Source organism: Sminthopsis crassicaudata, chromosome 1, assembly GCF_048593235.1.
Source record: "Sminthopsis crassicaudata isolate SCR6 chromosome 1, ASM4859323v1, whole genome shotgun sequence".
NCBI classification, from domain to species: Eukaryota; Metazoa; Chordata; class Mammalia; order Dasyuromorphia; family Dasyuridae; genus Sminthopsis; species Sminthopsis crassicaudata.
Window position 1 is genome coordinate 188,905,819 of NC_133617.1, and position 24,374 is coordinate 188,930,192.

At 34.6% G+C, this 24,374-nt stretch overlaps 1 protein-coding gene and 1 long non-coding RNA gene across 7 annotated transcripts in view; one reads left to right on the forward strand and one right to left on the reverse strand.

Annotated features, from left to right (window-relative positions):
* The window catches only part of RIPOR2 (RHO family interacting cell polarization regulator 2), a 235,859-nt gene that overhangs the window by 62,159 nt on the left and 149,326 nt on the right, over positions 1–24,374 (reverse strand). The window lies entirely within an intron of this gene.
* LOC141545713 (uncharacterized) overlaps positions 1–24,374 on the forward strand; it is a 58,836-nt gene that overhangs the window by 33,110 nt on the left and 1,352 nt on the right. The window contains exon 4 of the long non-coding RNA XR_012483125.1: positions 20,726–20,792. This is a non-coding gene — a long non-coding RNA (uncharacterized LOC141545713). The remainder of the gene's footprint in view (positions 1–20,725; positions 20,793–24,374) is intronic.

Here is a 24,374-nt window from a genome sequence, read left to right on the forward strand (position 1 = left end):
CACATGTAAAATGTATGGGATTGCCTGTCATGGGGGGGGGGGAGGGAGTGGAGGAAGGGGGGGAAAATTTGGAAAAATGAATATAAGGGATAATATTATAAAAAAAATTACTCATGCGTATATACTGTGGAAAAAAATTCTAAATAAAATTTTTTTTAAAATAGCATCATTATTGTTGTTACTTCATCCAGAAATGGTAATTGATGAGTGATAGCAAAATTAGGTCCACTGTTACCTAGATGGAAGATTTGAAAGTAAGTAGCCCAGTTTGTGGCATAGGTAGCTGATAGTGAATAAGATGCTTAGCCTAGAGCAAGGCAGATTCATCCTCTTGAGTTCAAATCCTGCCTCAGATTCTTAGTAGCTATGGGATCAGTCTCTTAACCTTATTCACCTCAGTTTCCTCATCTGTAAAATGTGCCAGAGAAAGAAATAGCAAACCACTGTATTATCTTTGCCAAGAAAAATCTCAAACAGGGTTATAAAGAGTCTGACATGACTGAAAAATGACTGAACCTAAAATGGTTGTGAGAATCAAAGAAGATGTTATTTATAACACATTTGGAAAACTTTAAAGCATCTTGTAAATGTTAATTATTATTGTTATTGTTTGATTAGAGAAAATGATACATTACTAGTTTCTTGATATTTTTTGTCTTCCATAAGAAGAACTTAATTGACACCGTATATTTCCCGTCCCCCATGTCTAGAAATAGGTGATAAGATTTTCTCATGAATCATGTAAGTTTTTGATTGTGTAAAGAATAGAAGAAAAGTAGCCAGGGGGTACAATAGATAAAATGCTGGGCCTATAATCATAAGACTTCAAATCTACAAAGTACTCTTCAAGTAGAGATTAGAGGACCATGTTGGAGATAAAACCAAAGATTTCTCTTTCAGAGGTTTCCAAGTTAGATAACCTCTGAAATTTCTTTCAGTTTTGAGATTCTATACTCGATAATAGATTTGGATATTATTTGTATATATGGACATTTATAGTACCCACATAAGAAATGCACTTTCTTCCTTCTGATAAATAGTATAGTCCTTGTCATCTATGTGACTTTTTACTACATTATTTTTTGTCACAGAGAGGCAAGCATAAAGCAAGGAACAATATACAATATTAAAAATAAGTTTCAGTATTTCTCCATTAAGTCTTGGGCACTAAAGCCAATTAATTTGTTTGTTTTTACTAATCTTTACTTAAAAGACTTATCACATCTAGATATGTCAAAACTAATCATTTTTGCTAAAAGACTTATAATTTTTTAAATAGTTAAGACTGTGAAATTTTAACCTGAAATTTCAAGTATCTACTTTGTATCAGTGTACTGAAATAGAATTTTTTTTAATAAGACAGAAGATTATGTGATAATCATTTGCTAATAGATAATGAAAGAATGAAAGCCCTGTCTGTTTGGAGGCCATGTCCTAAGAAAGATTAGTTGAAGGAATTAAAAAATTATTTATTCTAGGATCCTTAGAGGAATCTGTTAAAGGAACTTGGAATACTTAGGCTAAAGAAAATTTATGGATATATGATAGCTATCTAAGTTTTTAAAAGGTTGTTAAATGGAAGAGGGATTCCATTTGTTCTGGTTCAGAATGTAAAACTAAGATAAATGAAAGTGGCTAAAAAGCCATATTTTGGCAAAATAGAAAGAAAAATTTCCTAGCAGAACTATCAAAAAATGGAATTGGATGATAGCTCAGAAGGTAATAATTTACCCTCCACTAGAAATCTTTCAAGCAAAGGCCAGAAGATCAATTGTTAGGAATGTGGGTATGTTGCACAGAAAATTCTCAGTTAGAAGAACTAGATAACAGCTAAAATCTCTTCTAGCTCTGAAACTCTGTGAAACTTTGATGTAAAGCTCATTGAGAAGAAAAGCATCCATTCCAAAACTTTTTGAAACACTTTAAAAAAATTAATTCAATAATATCTATAAAGCTTAATTAAATGTTTATACTTAACATAAACATTTGAAAACAAAACATGATTATTATATTAAAATGTAATTACATTTTTATTTTCACTGTAGATAAAATGTAATTAAATAAATAAAATAATTAAGAAGGGTCTAATGATTTCCTCCCCACCTCAAGCATCTCAACCACCACAACAAACTTTAATTCTTATATTAGTCACAGAAATCAAACTGCACCACAAAAAACTACCACTAGATTGCAGAAGAAAAGGGAAAGAATAAGGAAGGTTGGATTGAATTGGGGAGGGGAGGGAATAAGGTAGAATTAGGAGAGAATGCAGGTGGAGAATTTTTTCATTCCTAAATCAGTTCAGAACTCTTAAACTTTTACCTTTTTTTACACCCAAAAATTCCACGTTCTTAGGCTGCTTCTGGCTACAAAACCCAGGGAGAGAAGAACCTTTCCCAGCTTCCTCTTCCCAAATCAAAGGTGATTGGATAAAGTAAAGTATTTAAGAAAATGGTTTATGAGGTTAAATCCGCAAGAATTTACAGATTTACTGAGAGCTAGATAATATGCTAACCACTGGGCATATCAAGAAAAAGAAAAGAAGGTCCCTGCTCTCAAGGAGCTTTTCTAATGTGGAAGATAACTAAATAAATGAGTATCTCTTGCAAAGTGCATATAAAGTAGAGAAGAAGCTTTAGGAGCTGGAGTGGGGTGAAGGTCTCCAAGAAGATGGTGCTTGAGTTGAATCTTGCATTCCTAACACAAGACTTCTAGGGGAGGAAGTTTTAGCCTATAGAAATGAAACTGCTATTATAGAATTGGGGAGGAGGTTTGGCAAAGAGGTAAAATCTTTTTGGGCCAAGGTAAATATTTCCTTTCTGATATCCCCTGCAGGAACACTAACAAGGAGATGAAGAAACTGAGGCTCAGAAGTTAATTAACTTCTAGCTTTGTAGGTACACAAAGGCAGATAGATGGCTTAGTGGAAAGAGGGCTGGGTTGAGTCAGGAAGATAGGAATTCAAATGTAACCTCAGACACTGATTAATTGTATGATCCTGAGCAAATCATTTGACCTCTGCCTAAATCCAGTGGAAAAGGATATGGCAACCACTCCAATATCTTTGCCAAGAAAACCCCATGGACATTATAGACTACCATAGGGTTACAAAGAGATGGACAGTAGTGAAAAATGACTAAAAAAACAATAATAAAAAACGGTAGATAGATCACACTAACTTCTCATCTAAAATGAAATCCCTCAGTCTTTTAAGAGTAGGAGTCATTTCTAGCAATGTACTCATTTAAACAAAGTTCCATTTTAACAATTATGAGGGAAAATATAATTTCAAATGTTGAGGGCATCCAATCCAATCCAAACATGCATTTAGTAAGGTCTATGTGAAAATCAATGTAGTAGATGCTGGTGATGAAGTCCGGGGTAGCTAGATGGATGTTAGCAGAAAAAGCCTGAAGCACTAATAGAATTATGAGACTAATTGGCTAGAGCAAGAAGGGCATTGCTGGGATCATTAAGTGAGCTTCATGTTCTTAAATAAGTCTTTTGTTCAAGTGGACTTTCCGTTATAATTCCACTCCAAGTGGTCTCTAAAAACCCCACCTTTATAAATATCCAATCAGAAAACCAAGTTATGATGTCATACACACACACCTCCCACCCCATCCCCACCCAGGTTATATTTCCTCTAAAAAAGATCCAAAATCTTGGTCAAACCCCTCTTAGGGTTAGCTGCCACAGAGTCTGGCCTCAAAGTGTCTTTCCTTTCACTCCCTCCTATCCCTTTAGGCTCATGGTGTCTTTCTCCTAGTTATAGTTAAATCCTTTAGAGTGCTAAACTCTATAGATTTAGCTTCCAGTCAATTACATTCTCCCATCTCAAGACTTTTTCATTTACTTCTTTCTGGCTAATTGTGAGTTCTACTAGGGAACTTTCTCCCTTTTCTGGTTAAAATCCCTTTCCTTTCTAACTCGTGTGTTAATTCACATAATAAGTAGCACTCCTTTGTACCTGTCTTGTCAAAAGTTGCTCCAGGTGGGAAACTGAATCTCTATTATGTTATTTTTATAATATTATAATTGCTCTTTCAAAACTATTTCATATTTGGCATCCTGATGCCTATTTTACCCTTTCACGGGTGACACAAAAACAAAATAAAAATATTTGCCCTCAAGTAATAAGTTCATATACAGGGAGAGTGTCTCCAAAATTGTAATGCATTTAGGCTAATAATAGATCGAAACAACTGCTATTAATACTTAAAACTACATTAAAACTTTTGGGACATGTTATACATCCACATAATTTAAGATGGAGAGGGCACTAATATGCTTCCTTGTCTTAATCTATAGAACTTTAGAGGCAAAACTGCAATTTTCTTAATCATACTTAGTATATAAGGCTCCACCTCACCAAATATTAACCAACAAACAGGAACCACACTGAAAACAGCAGATTGTTCATAAGAACTTGTTACTATTTGATTTTCACCTTTTTGAGCTGCAAAAAATCTGTCCAGTTCTATAAATTCATACCTTCACACTAATAATTGCTCACTTCATGTTTTCCTGAGTACTCTTCTTATAAAAACTAATGTGGATCTTGGGCATTTCCAAAAACCTAGAAATAGATGAAATACTAAAATCTACTTCCTCTGTGGATAGGATTTGGATTAGGAGAATGATCAATTAATTGCTAAATCCAATAGCTTTTTCTCAATCCTTATTCTTCTTGAATTCTCTGTAACCACTTCTCCTTGGTACTCTATTTTCTCTAAATTGCCTGATTGCCACTTGTATCAAATCACTCCTCCTTTCCTAGAGGTCATGCTCTCTAATAATAGGAATCCCACATGGCTTTGTCCTGGGCCCTCTGTTTATCTCTATACTACTTCAACTGTTGATTTCATCAGGTCCCATGGATTTCATTGCCATCTCTATGTTGATAATTCTTAAATCTACCTATCTTTCCCCTACCTCTCTATTTATTAATCTCTAATCTTGAAACTGCTTTTCAGTGGGAACTTTAAAAATGCCAATGCATTAAACTGATCATTGATAGGCCACTTCAAACCAATACTATAAACAAACTTTATTAATTATTGGGTATTAAGACCTTCTTTTAAGAATGTCGCATTTGAATAAAGATAGCTGAAATCTTTTGGCTTAAAAGCCTAAAGGCTTCTGAAGTACTTAAACCTTTATCTCATTTAATCTCACATCAATACAGAGATGTTCAATAGTGTCCGATTCATAACCCCATTTGGGGTTTTCTAGATGAAGATATAGGAGTGGGTTGCCATTTCCTTCTCCATCTCTTTTAACAGATAAGGAGGCAAAACCCGTAAAGGAGTGACTTATCCAAGAACACACAACTAGTAAGTGTCCTGCTCTTAATCCACTGCCCTGGTGCCTGGTGTTCTACCAATCTCCTCACTCCCCCATTCCTCAAAAGCAGCCTTCCTAATTAAAATGTAAGCTTCTGGGGGTAGGGATTGTCTTGCTTAATTTCATTAATATCCTCAGTGCTTAACACAATGTCTAGGATATAGTAAATAATTAATAAAAGCTCAATCTTCACTTCTCAAAATCCCAGTTTATGAAACTTTTTCTGATCTCATCTGGTAATGAATGCTCTTCTCTCTTCATACTATGTTCTATTTATTTATACTGTATACATGTCCCCTCCATATACTATAAAAGCTTCTTGAAGGCAAGAACTGTCCCTTTTTTGGGGGGTTGTTGCCTAGAACAGTGCTTTGCATATAGTAAATGCCTAACTGGTATTCTTTTTTGGTGGTGCATCAGATAGAGCATGGAGTCTGAAGTCAGAAAGATTTGAGTTCAAATCCAGCCTCAAACACTTAGTAGTTGTGGACTCCATACAGAGAATGTAGTCTGGAATAAAATAGATCTGGATTCAAATCTAGCCTCAAATACTTAGTCTGTGACTTTGGGCAAATGACTTCATCTCTGTTGCCTTAATTTCCTCATCTATAAAATGGGGATAATAATAGCACCCATTTCCTAAGATTGTTGTAAGAATCAAATGAGATAATAATTATAAAAGCTTAATAAAGTACTTGGCATGTGGTTAAACATATAAATATTAGCTAGTACTAATATTCTTTTAAAAATTAAACTGTTGAAGTAATTGAATTGACTTGCAGAAAAGTTCATAAATTGACTTTTTTCTTTAGTTTTTTAGGTTAATTGTGAAGTCCTTATGGATTAAGAATATGAAATTAATAAATCTTACATTTATTTTTTTTAAAATACTGATAATTTTACAAAGAGACAGTGTGACAAAATACAAAACAGACCCTCAGCAGAGCAGAAGCTATAGCAGCTCTGAGAGTGGTGCAGACATTCTATAGAAGAGTTTCTCAGAAAGACCTTAACCTAACAGTTTGTTCTACAATAAACCAACCAATGGAAGAACTTATCTCCATCTTAAGGAACTAAGGCCACCTTAGACCTAGCATCTAACTGAAAAAACAACAACACAAACAATTCAGGTAGGCAAATCATTTCTCAGTTCTAATTGACACTCATAAGAGGATGCTGACAGTCCTGGACCCTATATGAGTCAATTAGAACATTTCAATTTGACCTTGTATTTCTCTTGGGGATGAAGGTAGAATGGGGAGAAAGGAGGCATCTTAGAAACTTGAAGTTATATGTTTACAATGATGTGATATGATGTAATATGAGGAATACCTAGATAATACAGCAGATTGAGCATTGGGCCTGGAATCAGGAAGATCTGACTTCAAATCTGGCCTCAAATTTTCACTGGCTTTGTGAACCTGGGCAAATCACTTAGTCCTGTTTGCCCGAGTTTCCTCATCTCTAAAATGAGCTGGAAAAGGAAATGGCAAACCAATCCAGTAAATTTGTCACAAAAACCCAAATGGAGTCAAGAAAAATTAGACATAATTGAAAATAACCAAAAAAAGACAATGAGATCCATTGAAATCTCATGGTAGAAAAGCAGGTTGTTGTCCCTCTAGCACAGCTCCCAAGATAGTCCCAAATGTTAGTTAAATAAGAGCAAGCAACCAGCAACTTTTAGGTAACATTTCTGGGGAAATAAAGCAGAAAGATATTCTAAAAATCATCATTTCACAATTATCATTTCACTAGTTTATGAGTTTCCAACACAGCCTCTGCTCCAGTCTTTCATCTTCCAATGATAGGAAGTTCTATCCCATCCCAAGTGGTTTGCCAAAGGGGGGAGGGGAATGAACTAATCAAAAGCACCCTAGGATAATTTTGTAGTTTAATAATAATAATGTTGGGCTTTAAGGTTTGCAAAGTACTTTATAAATATCTTATTTGGTCCCTCATAGTTGTATTATTATCCCCACTTTACAGATGAGAAAACAGATAAAACAGGAGTCATAGAACTAGTCGGTGTCTGAGGCGAAATTTGAATTAAGAGTCATCTTGACTTTTGGATTTTGCTACTCTATATTGCTTTATCCTTTCCTTCAGTTGAAACTCTTTAAAATGCAGAGGACTGGTGTAAATGAAAATCAAGTTTCTTCCTGTATGTTTGAAGAGTTCCCTCTGTTTAGCTTTCCTGAAAACTATTTTTCTCTATTTTCTTCCCCACATCATGGACAATAAAGAATAATTTACTAACATAGCTATCCTATCAGGACTTGGATATAAGGAGGCTGCTACTGTCTGAATGGTAGTATTTGTTTAACATGAGGTCTAAAATAGGTGCTTGCTTATTATACAGTGAAAGGGTACCTATTATAGAATGGTTGACTTATCTTTTCTACATATGTATATATATTTCCACTTTTTTCCTGATGTATTTTTCCTAATATACATATTTCTCATATATAAATATATATTTCTCATATTGTATATGCAATATATACTTCATATATGCAAGTATACATTTTATCTTATATGTACCTTATTTGTGCATAGCTATTGCATGCTATCCCCATGTGCATATCTTTCCCGTAAGAATATAAGCTTCTTGAGGGCAGGTGCGATATGTCCAGCACTTAGCTTGGTACCTGGCACATAGAAATCACTTCAAAAATCCTTGTTGATTTGTTGCTGACTTGATGTCACCCCTTCCTCATCAAGGTAGAGTATAAGGTATCAACATTTTCCTAATTTTTTACTTATCAGTTATCAATAATATTTTTTATGCTACAATAGAGCATCTTGGCTGAGGCAATTGAACAGTACTAAAGAAAAGTTTTCAGAGACCTACTTAAAATGGCAGGGCCATGATGCTATAGGGCATGAAGCTCTTCCATATTTATAGTAGCGCCTTCTTTCAACCACATATCACATCATCTGATTCTCAATAACCTTATGAGGTATCTTTTTTTTTTTTTTTTTGACTTGCTTGGGGTGACATAGTTGGTGAATATGTGAAGCCACATTTGAACTTGGGTTCTCCTAATTCCAGAGCTGATGCTCTATCCATTGTGCCCCAGATCTACGAGGTATCATCTAATGTGCTGCCCAGCTTCCTGGAATGCAATATTGCAAGAGATCCACCTTTTCTCATGTGTGGATTAGTTTTGCTGATTTACTTTTTCCCTTTATTTTTTATTCTTTATTATATAAGGTGGTTTGTGTGTAGGGGGAGGGGAAATGTAGATAACATAAACCAAAGATATCAATGAAAATGGACTTTTAAAAGTAGCAATATGATTAAGTCATATCAATGACTCCTCAAATAGGCAATTCTGATAACAACAATGATAATAATAGTTTTACATTTATACACCATTTTATAACTATGACTTAAGCTTTGTAGTATATTTTCCTCACAACTACTCTGTGAGGTAGAGAGAGCACACATTATTACTTCCCTTTAAGGATGAGGACACTAGAACTCAAAGGAGTTGAAATGGCCTTCCTAAGGCCACATAGCTAATAAAGATCAGAGCCAGGATTCAAAGCCAGCTCTTTCTCTCTTTTGCTTCCAAGCCCAGAACTCTTTGCCTTATGTCATGCTGTCTGACTGTGCCCATTTCCTAAAGTGAGGAAAATGAGCTTTTCTCTGGTCAATTTTTGGGTTGAGTTTTAGAGCCAAATAGAAGAACAATATTCAGAGTGTTATATGCCAAGTTAATGAAGTTCAAGCCTGCTGTTTAATATATTGAAAAACTATATTAATTTCCCAATAGACATGCAAAACTGTTACCAGTAATCTGGGTAATTGCCTTAGGTGCCTCTGTTTTGGGATATGGGCCACAAAATAGCTGAGAGAGCCTAAATAGGCCCCAGAACTAAAGCTAAAATAGTTATGATATGCATATACATAGTCATCCCAAGATTTCCCTCTCTCATAAGAAGATGAAGGAATAAAGTGTAAGTTACACTGCTTTTGTACTCTTTCCAAACCCAGCATTGAATGTCTCTGTAATCTGGCTCCAACCTACCTGCCTCATCTCCCACTATCCTTTCACACAAACTTATCCTTAAGTCAAATTTAGCCACTGCCCCTCCAAACATATATTGCTCTGTTTTCCTTCTGCATGTATATTCACACTATTGCTCCCTTTGCCTGATATCCCCTTTCCCCAGGTCTGATTATTAAAAAATCCTAAACATAAATCAAGGTTTGGTTCAAATGTCATCCTCTTCATAGAGGTTTCATGGGATAGTGGAAAATACAATAGACTTGGAATCAGGAGGTTTTGCTTGAAGTCTTGGCTCTGCAACTACTTTCTATGTGACTCTGTAGAAGTCTACCTCTACATTTGTTTCCTCGTCTATAAAATGCAGAGCTTAGACATGATTTCAAAAAAAGTGCCCATTTGCTCTAAAATCTTTTGCTCCTTTGCTGATCAAACAGTAGGGAGAGATTTCTCCCTCTTTTGGAGATTTATATCATTGCTAGATTGATTAGCTTTTTGAATAGAATTTTAACCTCCTCTAGTAAACTCTAAGCTGTTGCATCTTGAATGGATTCCTATACATCTTCCTATGCCCTGCTACGTTTTGCAGATAGAAAGTTCTCTATTGTCCACTAAATTAAATCACCTTTACCATTAGTGGTGGATGCCTCTGAGAGCTACTGGCAGATCTAAGGCAATGGCAAAAAGAAGAGGGGGAAAAAGTAAAGTGATAAAGGAAGAGGAATAAAGGTTTGGAAAATGGGTATTGTTACTATACAGACCCTCAGGTGTTTCTCATTGGCACTAGCACCATTGATGGCTTGTCCCGATTCACATTCTACTGTAACCCATTCCAGCCTTTACTATAAGGATTATAACTGACAAGCCAAATAATCTTCTCAAGCCTCAGTTTCCTCATCTTTTAAATGAAAGATACCTGAGATTCCTATCTTAAATTACTGTTATAAAACTCAAGTAAGATTATTATTCTCAAAGTATTTGACATAATTGGGGAAGCCAGGTGGATAGGCCCTGGGTTTGGAATCAGTAAGACTCAACTTCCTGAGTTTAAATCTGACCTCACCAATTCCAATGATATTGTGATGAAGAGAGTCATCTGCACCCAGATAGAGGACTGTAGGAACTGAATGTGGATACCAACATAGTATTTTCACTTTTTTGTTCTTTACTTGCATTTTGTTTTTTTTTCATTTTATTTTTTTGATCTGATTTTTTTGTGCAGCATTGTGGAAATATTGTACATATTGTACAGAAGAATTGTACATATTTAACATATGTTGGATTACTTGCTATCTAGGAAACGGAGTGGAGGGAAAGGAGGGGGAAAAAAGTCAAAACATAAGGTTTTGCAAGGGTGAATGTTGAAAATTATCTAGGCATATCTTTGAAAATAAAAAAAGCTTTATAAAAATAATCTAGCCTCAGTCACTAGCAGAGTGAACCTGGACAAGTCATTTGACTTATGTTTGCCTTATTTATTGGAGAAGGAAATAGCAAACCACTCTAATATCTTTGCTAAGAAAACTCCATGGACAGTATGGCCCATGAAGTTATGAAGAGTTGTACACAAAACCAAAGTAATGATTACGGTTTGTTTTGAATTAGTCAATTTAATGGGTAACACTGTGGCCAAGTCAATCATCTCCTGGCTTCAATCTTTTTATCTATAAAATGAGTACTTTCAGCTAGATGACCTCAAGTCCCTTCTAGCCCTGAATTCATGAAGCTATAAACCATTTATTGTTGTTTCCCTTACAGAGGCAATCCACTCTTTTATGTTTAAGTAGGAAATAAAAATACTTTGCCCTTGTAACCAAAATGAAGAAACCATATAAAACAATTGTTAATTCATAATTCTGTCTCTATTTTATAGGTAAAGAAACATGTGGAAATGGATCAAATGATTTATAAAAGAGCACAAAACTAATTAATGACAGAAGGAACATACGAACTCAAAGTGCTGGCCCCCAAGCCTTGCTGTGCTGCCTTTCTCTGCCTTTTGTTGAACAAATGTTAACAAAATATGTTGAAGGTATTTTTTTCTTTTCTTTTTTATTATTATTATAGCTTTTTACTGAAAAAAACATTTGCATGAGTAATTTTTCAACACTGACCCTTGCAAAAATTTCTGTTCTAATTTTTCCCCTCCTTCCGGCCACCCCCTCCCCTACATGGCAAGTAGTCACATACATGTTAAATATGTTAAAGTATATGTTAAATATAATATAGTTATACACATTTATATAGTTGTCTTGCTACACAAGAAAAATCAGATTTAGAAAGAAGGTAAAAATAACCTGGGAAGAAAAACAAAAATGCAAGCAAACAATAACAGAAAGAGTATAAATGCTATGTTGTGGTCCACACTCATTTCCCAATGTTCTTTCTCTGGGTGTAGCTGGTTCTGTTCATTACTGATCAATTGGAACTGATTTGGATCCTCTCATTGTTGAAGATAGCCATGAAGGTATTTTTAATATAGAGCCTATAGTAATCGAACCATTTACTGAATAGGAAAAGAAAAACAAATTAACAGCATAACTGATAGGGTAATTGAAAGCAAGACCTTCTTGATAATTGAAATGTTTTTGCTCTAGGGAAAATGACTTCATATTTTCCTATGTTATAGAAAGATATAGGGGAAACGCATTTAAGCTTGAAATTAGAAAATAATAGACTCAAATGTATAAACTATAGGACTTTTTTCTACATTTTTTATTTTTAAAAGAAATTGCATTACCCAATTAAATAACTTGTTTGGAGGGCAATTAAAATATCAAATATCAATTCTTTAATTTCTTTACTAGTTTAATTCCTGAAGGGGAAATAGTAATTAAGGATAACAAAATTTAGCAGATGTCTTAAGAAATATTGAATGAACTGCAAGTAACTTTGATGATTTAATTGGCCAAGAAAAGAATTAAAAGTAAAATCTTATTTAACCCTATTCTTATAATGACCTTGACCCAGAAGTACATCTTTTGTAACCCATAATAGGATGGAAGATCTTTGACTAATGCTGTCACAATTTGTCTTTTATATTAACTGTAGTATACCCCCAATACTTCTTTAAGAGATGAAGTTGGCCCTTCTCTGACCAGCTACAGATTGCGCATTAACACAAAATCAACAACAGATACAAACTGTCAAGAAGAAAGTGCTATTCCACACCTGAGGGAAAGACAAAGATCTGAAACAACAGGGTAGAGAACCTAAAAATGCCCATCCAGGAAGAGAGAATTTTTAAGAATAAAGGCAATCTGGACATTGATCTATTTAACAACTCACTATCCTGAGTGATGTCACTTGTCTTATGGGGGAAAAAAATCATTTCTTGAAAATATTTAAGAAAACTGTAAGCTTCTTTAGGGCAGAGGCTATTTTTGTGCTTTGTCTTTGTATACTCAGGATTTTACATGGTATCTCAAACATAGAAAGTAATGCTTGTTGAGTTGGATTTTGCATGAAAACTATTTTGGGCTTGGCCAAGCAAAGTTCTATGTGATGCTCACCTATTTAAACTGACTCACCCTTTGGACCAGATCAGACAGATTCTTTTCTTGCTAGTAATCCTGATGCAAATATTGCCATCTTATATTTTGTTGCTGTTTTGTATTCTGCTGAAAAAACTACATTTATGAGCAAGAACTATTTTTATTAGAGTGAGCTTCCTCCAACTTTGCAAATAGTGAGCAAATAGACATTAGGTTCTAGAATAATGTATAGCGATCTAATTATAAACAGTGGTCTCCAATCTCCTTTTCATCTCTCCTGGGCTTATTAGTCAGTTAGATGAAGATAGAAGGGAAAAGTGATTCCTCTAAATAATAGGAACTCATTTCAAATTAAAGCAACAATAAATCTTAAGTGAAAGCTGTTCAGCTATGACCTAGTTTGTGGTATGGTCATTTGATTTTTATGTGGGCTTCCTAAAAATCAAACTAGTTTACGGTAGATTTGGTTGGGTAGACAGATGTGTATGTGATCGTGAAGCTAAGTAAAAATGACAAATCAACTGGGTTGTGGCAAATATGGCAATATTATGTACTCAAATTTCTTGTATGAGCTAAGAGGCCACCCTTGGACCCCTACATCAAGATGAAGTAATGCTGTAGGCAAGACTTAAACAGGCCTTTGAAATTGTAGTAGCATTTTATCTTTTTATTCCTGTTGTTATGACAACTCTTTTTAAAGTAACACTTGAAATGCTTCTCATCCAAGCATCTTATTATAGGCCTGAAAATAATACATACTGATATGAAGTGCTTCTCCTTAGGGTTTAAAGTGAGATCTAGTGATTGTCATAGGATTAGGAATGAGAACATTCTGGCTCCATTCTGGGCTTGCTCTCTGATTCACGGTGTGACCTTTCTTAGCTTTTCTCTATCCTGGTTTTCTCTGGGGAAATGATTGCATTCACTAATCAAAAAGCTGGAAAGTTTGAAGAATTTATGAGAAGAATTATTTATTGTTATTTGAAGCCTCTGTTTTGGCAGATGAATGTTGAATTGAATTTTTTTTTTTAATGAATTAGGCTAGTCTATGCTTCCAAAATACAGTAAATATGAACTAGATTACCGATCCAGATGACTCCATTAGATTTTTAAGTTTCTTGAGGTCAGGGAGTCATTTTTGCCTTCATGTATCCCTAGCACTTAGCACAGTGCCTGTCATATAACAAACATTTAATAAGGATTTACTGACTACCCAACTGCTTTATCTAAGCATAGTGAGTTTTACTTTTGCTCATAAGTAATAGAAGCTATACCATACAAATTTCATCATCATTATTTAGAATTCAGGGTTGATTCCCAGAAGTTTACATTCAATATCTACTCTTTGATTTTAGAAAATTAAATTGCAGGAAAAATAATTTGCAGATGAAAAAAATAGAATCATAAGACTGGAAAGGGACTTGAGAGAATATCTCCAGTCTCCTCATTTTCCTATTAGTTGCTTTGTTGCTGCATATCATAAGGCTGGACATGGGAATAACATCTGCTGAACTATTTTTGGTTCCTTCCCCCCAAAAAATAATTTATGCTGCTTCAATCAGAGTACAAAAAAGTTAAGTATGGGTTACATCCTAATAACCTGTGGATTGAGCCTATTGCAGGGAATCCCTTTGCATACAGCAGTCATGATATAAGACACAGCTCATTTAATCCCCAAGTAAAAGTGTGATTTGACTCAAGGTAGTGGGGGACTAGTGGGAAAAAGAAACAAAAATTTATGTGGTAGCTATGGTTTCAGATACATGTTGTAAAGCAATAATTTTCCATAAATTCTTGGAGACCAAAGGATACATAAAAGCTTATTCTTGCACATGTTGCAAGAATGTTGCTGCTTGACTTTTGATCCAGAAAAAACCAATGACAGAAAATCAGAATGGAACAGAAATCAGGCCTTGACATCAGGAAGGACTGAGTTCAGGTTCCAACTCTGATCCATATTGAATAACTAACTGATCCTGGGCAAGTTCCTTAACCACTTAGTGCCCTAACTTTAAGATTATAAACTACAGAACAATGGTGGATCTATTTTGTTAGAAACAGTTTCTTCTTTGGGAAATTCTTTATACCAATAAAATCAATGGAAAGGCAAAGAAAAGGAAAGGGGAGGGGGATGTCCCAGAACTTCCAAACAACCTATCCTTCATTTCCCATCTAGACTGTATTTACCTGTTATAAAACTAAATGATAAGATTTGCTACTTCAAAACCTTCAGATAATCACAGTTTATAGAGAAGATTGCCATTATGCCCATTTTTACAGAACAAAATGAGTGGTCAGATAGTTTTGCCTAAGTCTCCAACTATGGAATTTGTCTGATCCATGATTAGAGTTTGGGATTTAGTCTTTCATTTCAAGCCCAAAGTTATAAAGCTCAATTGCTCTGCAGCTGTTATTTCAAGAAACACCCGCTATCTTTTGCTTATTTTTCTCCTTCCTCTTTGTCATGTTGAACACAATTCATCTAGGGAAAATATTGCTGGTATTCCCACAGACCAGCATGAATGGTTTGAACTTCATTGACTTAATCTCAGCTGAAAATGTAGCCCTTTGATCATCCTCAAATTTTTGCCCGTTTACTGATTGGACAATAGTTCCCAATAATGATCTCCCACCAAGCTCTTCTCTCTCATCCTGCCCCTCTCCGGAGACATTAGAAAGGAGACATGTCAGAGACAGCATAAAGCTTTGCTGAATTGAATAACTAATCTTCTCTACAAACAATTACAGAACTTAATTACATTTTAAGAACATAATTCTTAAATTTTTATACACTAAGTTTAAACAAGGATTTTAGTGTTCTCATTTGTGAAGCCTTTGAAGGAACAAAGAGTGAGGGAGCATTGAGGATCTGAACTATTTCATCTAGACAGGTTCAATAAATGATAACCCTTTTCCTGTCAGATCACAATATAGATAAGGATGAGTCCAGAGTCATGGGATATTGCTCTGTCTTTTCTCCTTAAAAGTAGGGATTTAGCTGGTCTCTATCTGGATTTAAGTTTGATCTGTGAAATAAGCTCACTATGTCCTGCTTCAAAGGCAGGAATAAGCCAAACAACTGACACCCATGGTTAAATTAACTGGCTCTAATAAGTTCCAGCTTCATCTGATCATCAGGTCCACTCAGGTCAACATCTGTGTAAACACAAAGGCCCCTGCCTGGGGACTATCTAACTTGGACATTAGAACAGACGAACAGGGAAAGTGAATTCTGTAGCCAGGAATACTCACAGCTGTCTTGCTTCCTGATCCCAATAGTGGCAGGGAAAACAGAGGAAAAAGGGGAAGCAACAAAGGAAATATTCTTAGAATATAAGGAGAGAATCCATTTTACTAGAATTCAAAGATCAAAATTATGTAAAGCTGGAAACTACTAACTTGCAGTACAGGGATACAAAATATAATAATGACTCCAGACTAGGTGATATTTTTTTCAGCCAATGAACATCCTTCATGATGGCAAACATCCACAAGAGTGTTTTATATAAATCTGATTGATCAGCAAAGTGAAAAAAAAAATATTCAGCCATGAAAAGGTTAGAATTAGAAAAAAAGCACATGCCATTTGAAAGAATTTCTATTTCCTCCTTTTACTTGATAATGTATCTGCAGAATTTAGCTCACTGGTAAAGAGTTTGACCATAAGAATAGTACTTTATGTCTAGACAGTATTGTATATATTATCTTTTTTAAAATATTCACACATGCACCCCCTCATTTCTCTTGTCAACAGCTTTGTGAATTTGGGAATATGGTTCTCCCCACCTCCATGAGACTGGAGCTAAGCAAACTGAGGCATTCCTTATATAGAAATTATTTATCTAGGGTTACAGAATTAATGGATTATCAGAGTTTTGACTGAGTTCTAAGACTCCTACATCACAGGTCACTGGTCTTTTCTAATATAGAATTCTCTTTTCCCAATGGCATAACACTCCATCAAATAATGAGCCCTAGGTGATGGTGATTTTGTGATCCTTCTACCATTGATTAATGGTGTAAGATACTATAATTAGTGCTTCATTTTCCTTTGTTTTCTTGTTTTTCATTATCAATTTTTTTTGAGGGGGAGGCTATCACCTGTGATTACATTAGGTTTAAGACCTCCCCATGAAGAACTCCTTTTAATGTGTGTTCATATCTTCCCTGCAACTTACAGTCTGGAAGCACTGAGAGGATAAAATTCTTGTCCAAAGTCAAATAGTCAATACTTGTCAGAGGCAAGAGCTTCAACCCAAGTCCTCCTGATTCCAAGGGCTATTCTCTATCCACCTCCATATTGCTTCTCCACAGGATGCTTAGCATAAGAATAACACAAATTGCAAAATGATTCACATATTCCCGTTTCTAAATGTAAAGAGCAAATATACCTAGAATAATCTTTTTAAATTCAATCAATCAACAAGCACTTAGTAAGAATTTACCATATAGGAATCAAAGGAAACCTAATACTATATAGAAGAAAACCACTCATAGAGAAGAGTTTTTTATGTACCACAGAGTACCATACTCTTAAAAAGACAAAAATTTTAGAAGACAAAAACCATCCTTCACACTCTGCTTTTACAGTCAAAGTCACAAAATAATGTCCATGTACCCTTGGATTTGATAAATAGTATTTAACTGAATTCAAGCTAGACTGATGTGATGAACTGCAGCAAATATTTGATTTGCATTCTATTTCCTGATAGTTTCTACTGATATTGTTAAAGTACTTTTCCTCAAAAGTTTCTAAAGAAAGGTACAGGGATGTTAATATATGTCAAATCTTTTTTCTTCTAAGCACCAGAAAAACACTAATATAATCCAAGGTCTAATTCTATTTCATCTAAACAGAGATCATTCTATTGACTTTCATCCCACTCTTTTGTTTGACATAAATATGATTACTCACTGTCTTCAAAATAGCACCATACTTCAAAATTCATATAATAGTGGTTTGGAATGACCTTAAGAATCTTGTAATTTTTCAAAGCCTCTAAACAACCCAATCTACTTTCTTTGTTAAGAAAACTTAAAAAAAAAAAAATTCAGCATCTTTGCTATATAGATCCCAAAGGAAAATAAAGAAGGTTCTTGTCTATTCTTTGTTTGAATGTTCTATTGAAGAAAAAAAAAGAATATTTCTTAACTTATATGATGTTGGGACTGAAGAATCTCTAGTTGTGAGAATGTGTCAAAGTTTTATCTCCATTTCCACTGTGGAGATTGTGGTTTTAGAAGGTCTGGTTTGATCCCTCTTGTGTATCCTGGGGATTATGGGCCCAGAGAATAAATGTTTCTGAGAAACTTAGTTTCACAAACCATCATGAGCAGTTTATTTTATAATATTTATAGTAGCTTTTGTTTATAGAAAAATTAACAGTTTCTGTAAAAGTTACCAAAAATATCATTGATTCTACATATGTGTTTGCATGTATGTATGACTTCAATTGGTATCAAACATGGAACAAGTATCTAGAATATTTTGTTTCTAAAAAAGGCATTAAGAAAAAATCTCCAAGGTACAATTAGTCAGCCTTTCAGTCAATTTCCTCTAGATCATTAGCCTGAGAATTTTTTCTTTTGGTGGTTGCTATTCACACTGTCTGCTTCTCTAAATATATCATTGGATTTTGTGATTGAAAAATGAAGAAGACTGGATGTAGGTATACAGTGTAACCCAAGAGGAATTAGCAGTATTCGGGATGCAATGTCTTTAAAAAATGACATGCTCTTTCATTGGAATGCATTTTGATCCATGGGAGGGATAGCATTCTCTGCACCAGGGATATGTCATTTGGCAAGACAAGTATATTATTTCAGAGGTAGCAGTGTGGGTGTTCACTAAGAACAGATGCCATCCAACTGTTTAGGCCTGGTTATTTAGGGTAAAGAAAGGGCAACAGTCCCAACAGGTGGCAAGACAGAGGCATTGAGTACCATACTCTTCTGCCAAGAACTGGTTTCTGGAATTATAATGCTTTTGGCTTAACTAATAACCACAGCAGGAAGAAAACAGTAGGAAATTTATTAATCAGTCTTGCAATGTTTACCCTGCTATACTCAAATCCAATTCTTTTTTAAAAAATATATTAATTTTGAACATTTGTTTCAAAAATTTTTTGAGTTCCAAATTCTTTCCCTCTCTCCAGCTCCTTCCCCATCCATTGAGAAGGCAGGTAATATGATATCAAAATCATGCAAAACATATTTCCATCTTAGCCATGTTGTACCTGCCCACCCCCCAAGTAAGGCATAGTAAAAAAAAAAAAGTGAATGTTTTAATCTGCCCTTAGGTAAATTGTCCAAACCCAATTCTTTAAGAAATAGCATTTGTCTTAATAAATGAAAAATTTTTCCCCCACAAATCAGACATTGCACATCCACCAAATATATGCTTTTCATTCCTCCTTTTTTGAAACTTCCAGTAGAGGCTTTCTTTCTGAGGCTTCAGTTTACAAACTGGGACTCTGTCCTGGGAATAGCTCTACAAGGGTTCAGGAGAACTCCAGAGAGGATAGAAAGAAAATTAGTTAAATGCAACAGGCCAAATTTTATCTTCCCCATTTTGATGTTTTGGAATGGTTAACTCACTTTATTAAAATCATATTCTTCAATCAACTGCAGTATACTGAGCTATTAAAGGTTTCCAGCTGCATGGTATTGAAAGAATACATGGAGAAATTGTCATCAGTAATCATTGCTGGCCTCCCACTCCAGGCAGTTTTGCTTGGGGATGTGAATAATGGGTAATCAGCCATTCATTATAAGCAGCTAGGTAGGAAAGTAGATGGAGTATTGAGTTTAGAGTTAATAAGATCTGAGTCCAAACCTTTCTCATACACTTTCCACTAGTTGTGTGGTCCTGAGCAAATCATTTAAAATTTATAGGATCTCTCTTTGTGGTGGAAAAAAACCTAAAAATTACAGGGATGTCCATTAATGGGGAAATAGTTGAATAAGTTGTATAGGATTGTGATGCAATACTACTGTGCTCTAAGAAATGATGAGTTCGATGATTTTAGAAAACCATGGAAACACTTGCACAGAATAGTGAAGAATGAAATGGGAAGAACAAGAGAATGTTGTACACAGTAACAGAAAGTTTAAGAACAACTTTGATCGAATAAGTCATTTTGACTATTAGATACCCAAATTAATTGTAAAGGGTATATGAAGAGAGACACCATTTGCATTCAAAGAAGAACTAATAAAGTATGTATAAAATAATTATACACACACACCACACACACACACACACACACACATATACACGCACTACATGTACATCCCTAATTGTATTTAATGATAACCATCTCTGGGGGGGAAGGAAGAAAAAAAATAAATTTATATTATTATTTTGTTGTATATTTGAAAGGAATAGCAAGGGTACACAGTAGGTTTGCAATTTCATGTGAAATCATCTTTTTAAAAAATAGTATTATAGAAATGCATGTTTTATTCCATAAATTAAAAGTAAAATTTAATAATAGAAAAAATTTAATTCTTTCAGACTCAGTTTTCTCATCTGTAAAATGAGGTCAGGCTTAATGAACTTTAAGCTCCCTTCTAAACACCAACTCTACTGAACGTTACAGCTTTCCTTTTCATTCATTGCTATGATGCAAGCTTTGGTATCATAGGAGCTAAAATAAGTTATATAGATAATTTCTCCTCCATTAACACAAAAAAGTACCTTTTAAACATTGCATGTTTGTTGATAACAGAGATATAATATTATTTCTCAGAAAACTATATTCAAATTTGTTCAATCCCAATTTTACTCCCCCCCCCTTTTTAACAAAACAATGGCACATTATATACATGCTAACAGATTAGTTACCACTCGAAATCTTCTTGATACAGAGACAGAAGGATAAGCCAAGCGTGGATTAACCAGATCTGACACTATTCTTTATTCTTCAACTGCAAGGTAATTATTCTGTAAACTTGTCTATGCATAAATTAAAACTGCATGTATTTGCAACACTCCTGTTTTCCCACATTTGGTAATTAAAACAAAATTGATTAAGGATTATTTTGCATGTAGTGTGGATCAGACAAGAGTCATTATATAAAGAAGAGTAAGGCTCCCTTTTCTCTCCTATTCTGATCCCATCTCTTTGCCCTTCTTTTGCCTTTATTCAGCACAGCCTTCCCCCAATCCCCCAAATGAAACATTATGAAAAGCTGTCCTGTGTAATCAGAAAGGGGAGGCATTTTACACAGAACACTGACATAGTGTTATTTAATCTGATGCATTGTTTACTCAGAGAAGAAGTGATACACTAGTTTCCAAAGATAGTGTTTTGAGGAACCTCTGCTTATTTGGGTACAATAATCAACCATTCAACTGGTTACACTAAATATGTGAAGCCAGTGATCAAGTGATCAGTGAGTACTGTACCTAGTCAATCCCTAAAGTTCTCATTAGTGACATGTGATGACTGGGAATCTGACCCTTAAAAACTGTGAGGAAAGTCAAGTTCTAATCCTCAATCCAAATAATTTGGCCAAGAGCAAGTGGCTTGATTAAATTATGTAAATGAATGATTAAAGTTTATTTAACATGGCATCAAATTTATGTACTTTAAGTCTTTAAGTGGACAACCAGTAGTTACTGTGCGAACCTTAAAGAGGTATTTTTGGCCTTTGTGCATTTTCATCCATACCCACAGGATAGAATTAGTGTGATATCTATATCTGGATAAAGAAATTATATCTTCAAAGAAAAAAAAATTGGTCATTTTCTTCCAAGAATGGGGTTGTCTTTTTTCACAATATAATGTGAGATGGATGAACACATATTTAGAAATCAGAATTTGCATTTACAAATAAATGTAGTACTAGCATTCCTAATACACAGGAAGGTGTACTTCCTATCTGATTGGGGGAAGAGAAGACATAACAAAGGCAGCTGTCTTTGATTTCTGAGCTATTACTCATTTCAAATAAAGCTGCCCACTAATGCTAGGTTGACCTAGGATTGAAGTGGGGTTGGGGGTTTGAGGAAGGGTAAAATAGGGTTGGGGGTAGGATGAATTAGCTGGATTCATTTTATATAGAACTAGTAATAAGATCGATGATTGTAAATTCATTGTTATGAAAAGATTTCTATACTTTATAATATGTAATTTGAATGATATTAATATTTCAAATCCCACCCTGTAACAGATAACTTTAGCATATGTGGTTCATTGCTCAATGATTAGCCTTTTGGTGAAGTGTATCACCAAAACTTTGTTATATGGTTCTTAGATAATTTTGCATATTAAAAAGACTTAGTAGTATCCACCAGATCTTGTAATTGGCCTTTGAGATTCCAGGGTCACCTCTTTTCTGAGTAAGTACTTTTAGTGAAAAAGAATATTACTTGTTAATAAAAGGCTCTTGCTTCAAGTATTACTTAACACATTTCTTATTCTGTTTTGGACCAATAACCATCTTGACAAAATTCAATCCAAAGGATAATTTTTTTTTTTTTTTGGACTGTCAGAGGAGTCCGGAAATGGAACAGATAAAGAAAACAATTTCCTGGCTTTGGCCAGGAAAATTGAAGTCAGGGGGGGAAAAAAGCCAAAAAACCAGAGAATTAATAATCACTTCAGACTGTCTATTGGCTATAATTACCCATAATTTAGGTAAAGATAAAAGTTTAAAAAATCAGAACCACTCATTACTGCTTCATTTATCTTTTATATCACCAATGGAGGGTGCTTTCTCATGGCCTCAAAAAAGACTCAACACATTAATGGAACATTTTTTGGTGGGAGGGAGGGAGGAAAGAGGGCAAGCTGGAAGGTGTATCTGTGGTAGAATCTGGCAGAGACAAATCATCTCTTCACTCATTAATCCTACAAAATTTTGAATTCAAGTGAAACCTAGTTAAAATCATTATTTTAACTAGCAATCAGTGGAAGTTCTTATCAATAGAATCAGGAGGTAAATGAAAGGAAGGTAAAAGTATTGATAGAAGTTGTCATAAAAAACTAATATGCTACCTAAGAAAACATGGGAGAAGCAAAAACTGGTACTAGACGTAATTGTGTTCTTTTAGTCTGGCTACTTGGCTTTCTTTTCCATAATTGCCAAAGGAGCTTTTCAAAATCTTCAAACTGAACATAACCTAAGGGCAATTTTGCTTCTATTAAAAAGAATGGGACATAATAGTTTTGGAAAAGGAAACAGACATTTGATAAGCTCTAAGTATCCTATTCCAATTTTTCATATCCTTTTTAAATAGACTAGAAGATTGCACCTGGTTCTGCCAAATTATACCTTATCTGAGATTATAAACATAATATGATATTTTAGTACTGATTCACCAAGAACCATTCTTTTCTAAGGTAATTTTTAAAGCTACAATTTCTGGGCTTATCCCCATTTCAAACACAAAGTAAAATGTTTCCTGGGGGATACCATTAAATTGAATGAATCTGAGTTATTGTGACTATACTATGGTTAAAAGCAAATAAATGGGCCCCATAAAAGTGATTCTGGTAATTAATCCAGAATATTGTCATTAAAGGAGTTATTACCAAGCAGAGCTGACCTGGAACCTTCAACCAATATATTTAAATGGAATGTTTGAGTGGCAGGAATAGAAACTATGAGAGAGCAGTATGTACCTCTAGAGCAGAAATTAGACTATAGGCTCTGTTAGTCAAGGTCATCTCACTATAGGCAAAGGAGAGTCCAGTGTTTCAAATGCAGTAATACACACACACACACAGTGAGATCAAATGAATTATTGAGAAAAGCTTCATGGAAATTGTACTTATTTCAGGAAGCTATCACTTTCAAATTTCTCCCTCTGGTTGAAAGGAGGAAAGATACATTTTTTGTTAAACTATCATTCCTTTTGTATTTTTTGAAAATGTCTCCCAACTTTCTCCTTTTCTGTCTCTCCAAAGAATCTTTTTCAAGATAAAGACAAAGGGTCATGTTGGAAGAGTCAATCAAAGAGAATATTTCTTTATTTCTTCCCAAAACAATTTGCTTGAGAAAAAGATATGACTTTTGCCACCACTGATAAAAAAAAAATAGACAAATCAAGAAATTGGTTAACAAATAGTTGGTAGGTAGTCTGCTTTTAATATTATCACCTTTGCCATTGTCAACACAGTATTAACTTCATCATCAAATGGGTTTCCCCTTGCTCTCTGATATAATCCCTGCTCCAATAAATTTATTAATTTTCCCCAAAATCATTTTCCTTCATCTGTTTCCCCTTTACTCAGGCTTTTCTGCTTCGCCTCTTTAAATCCTATCCATATTTCAAATCTGAGTCCCACTGGCTATGTTCAACCTTTACTATCCTCCAAAATCATAACTTCAAGGATCTGTCTTATGAAATACAGCATTCTAGACAAAGATGTCCTGACTTATATATTAGTCTCAAATTGATTCTGGCTTGTCTTGTCTCCCCAACTTCTTAAGGAACCACATCTTCTACATCTGTGTCAGCACCTAGGACAGAGCTAAGAATACAGTAGGCATTCAATAAACTCAACAA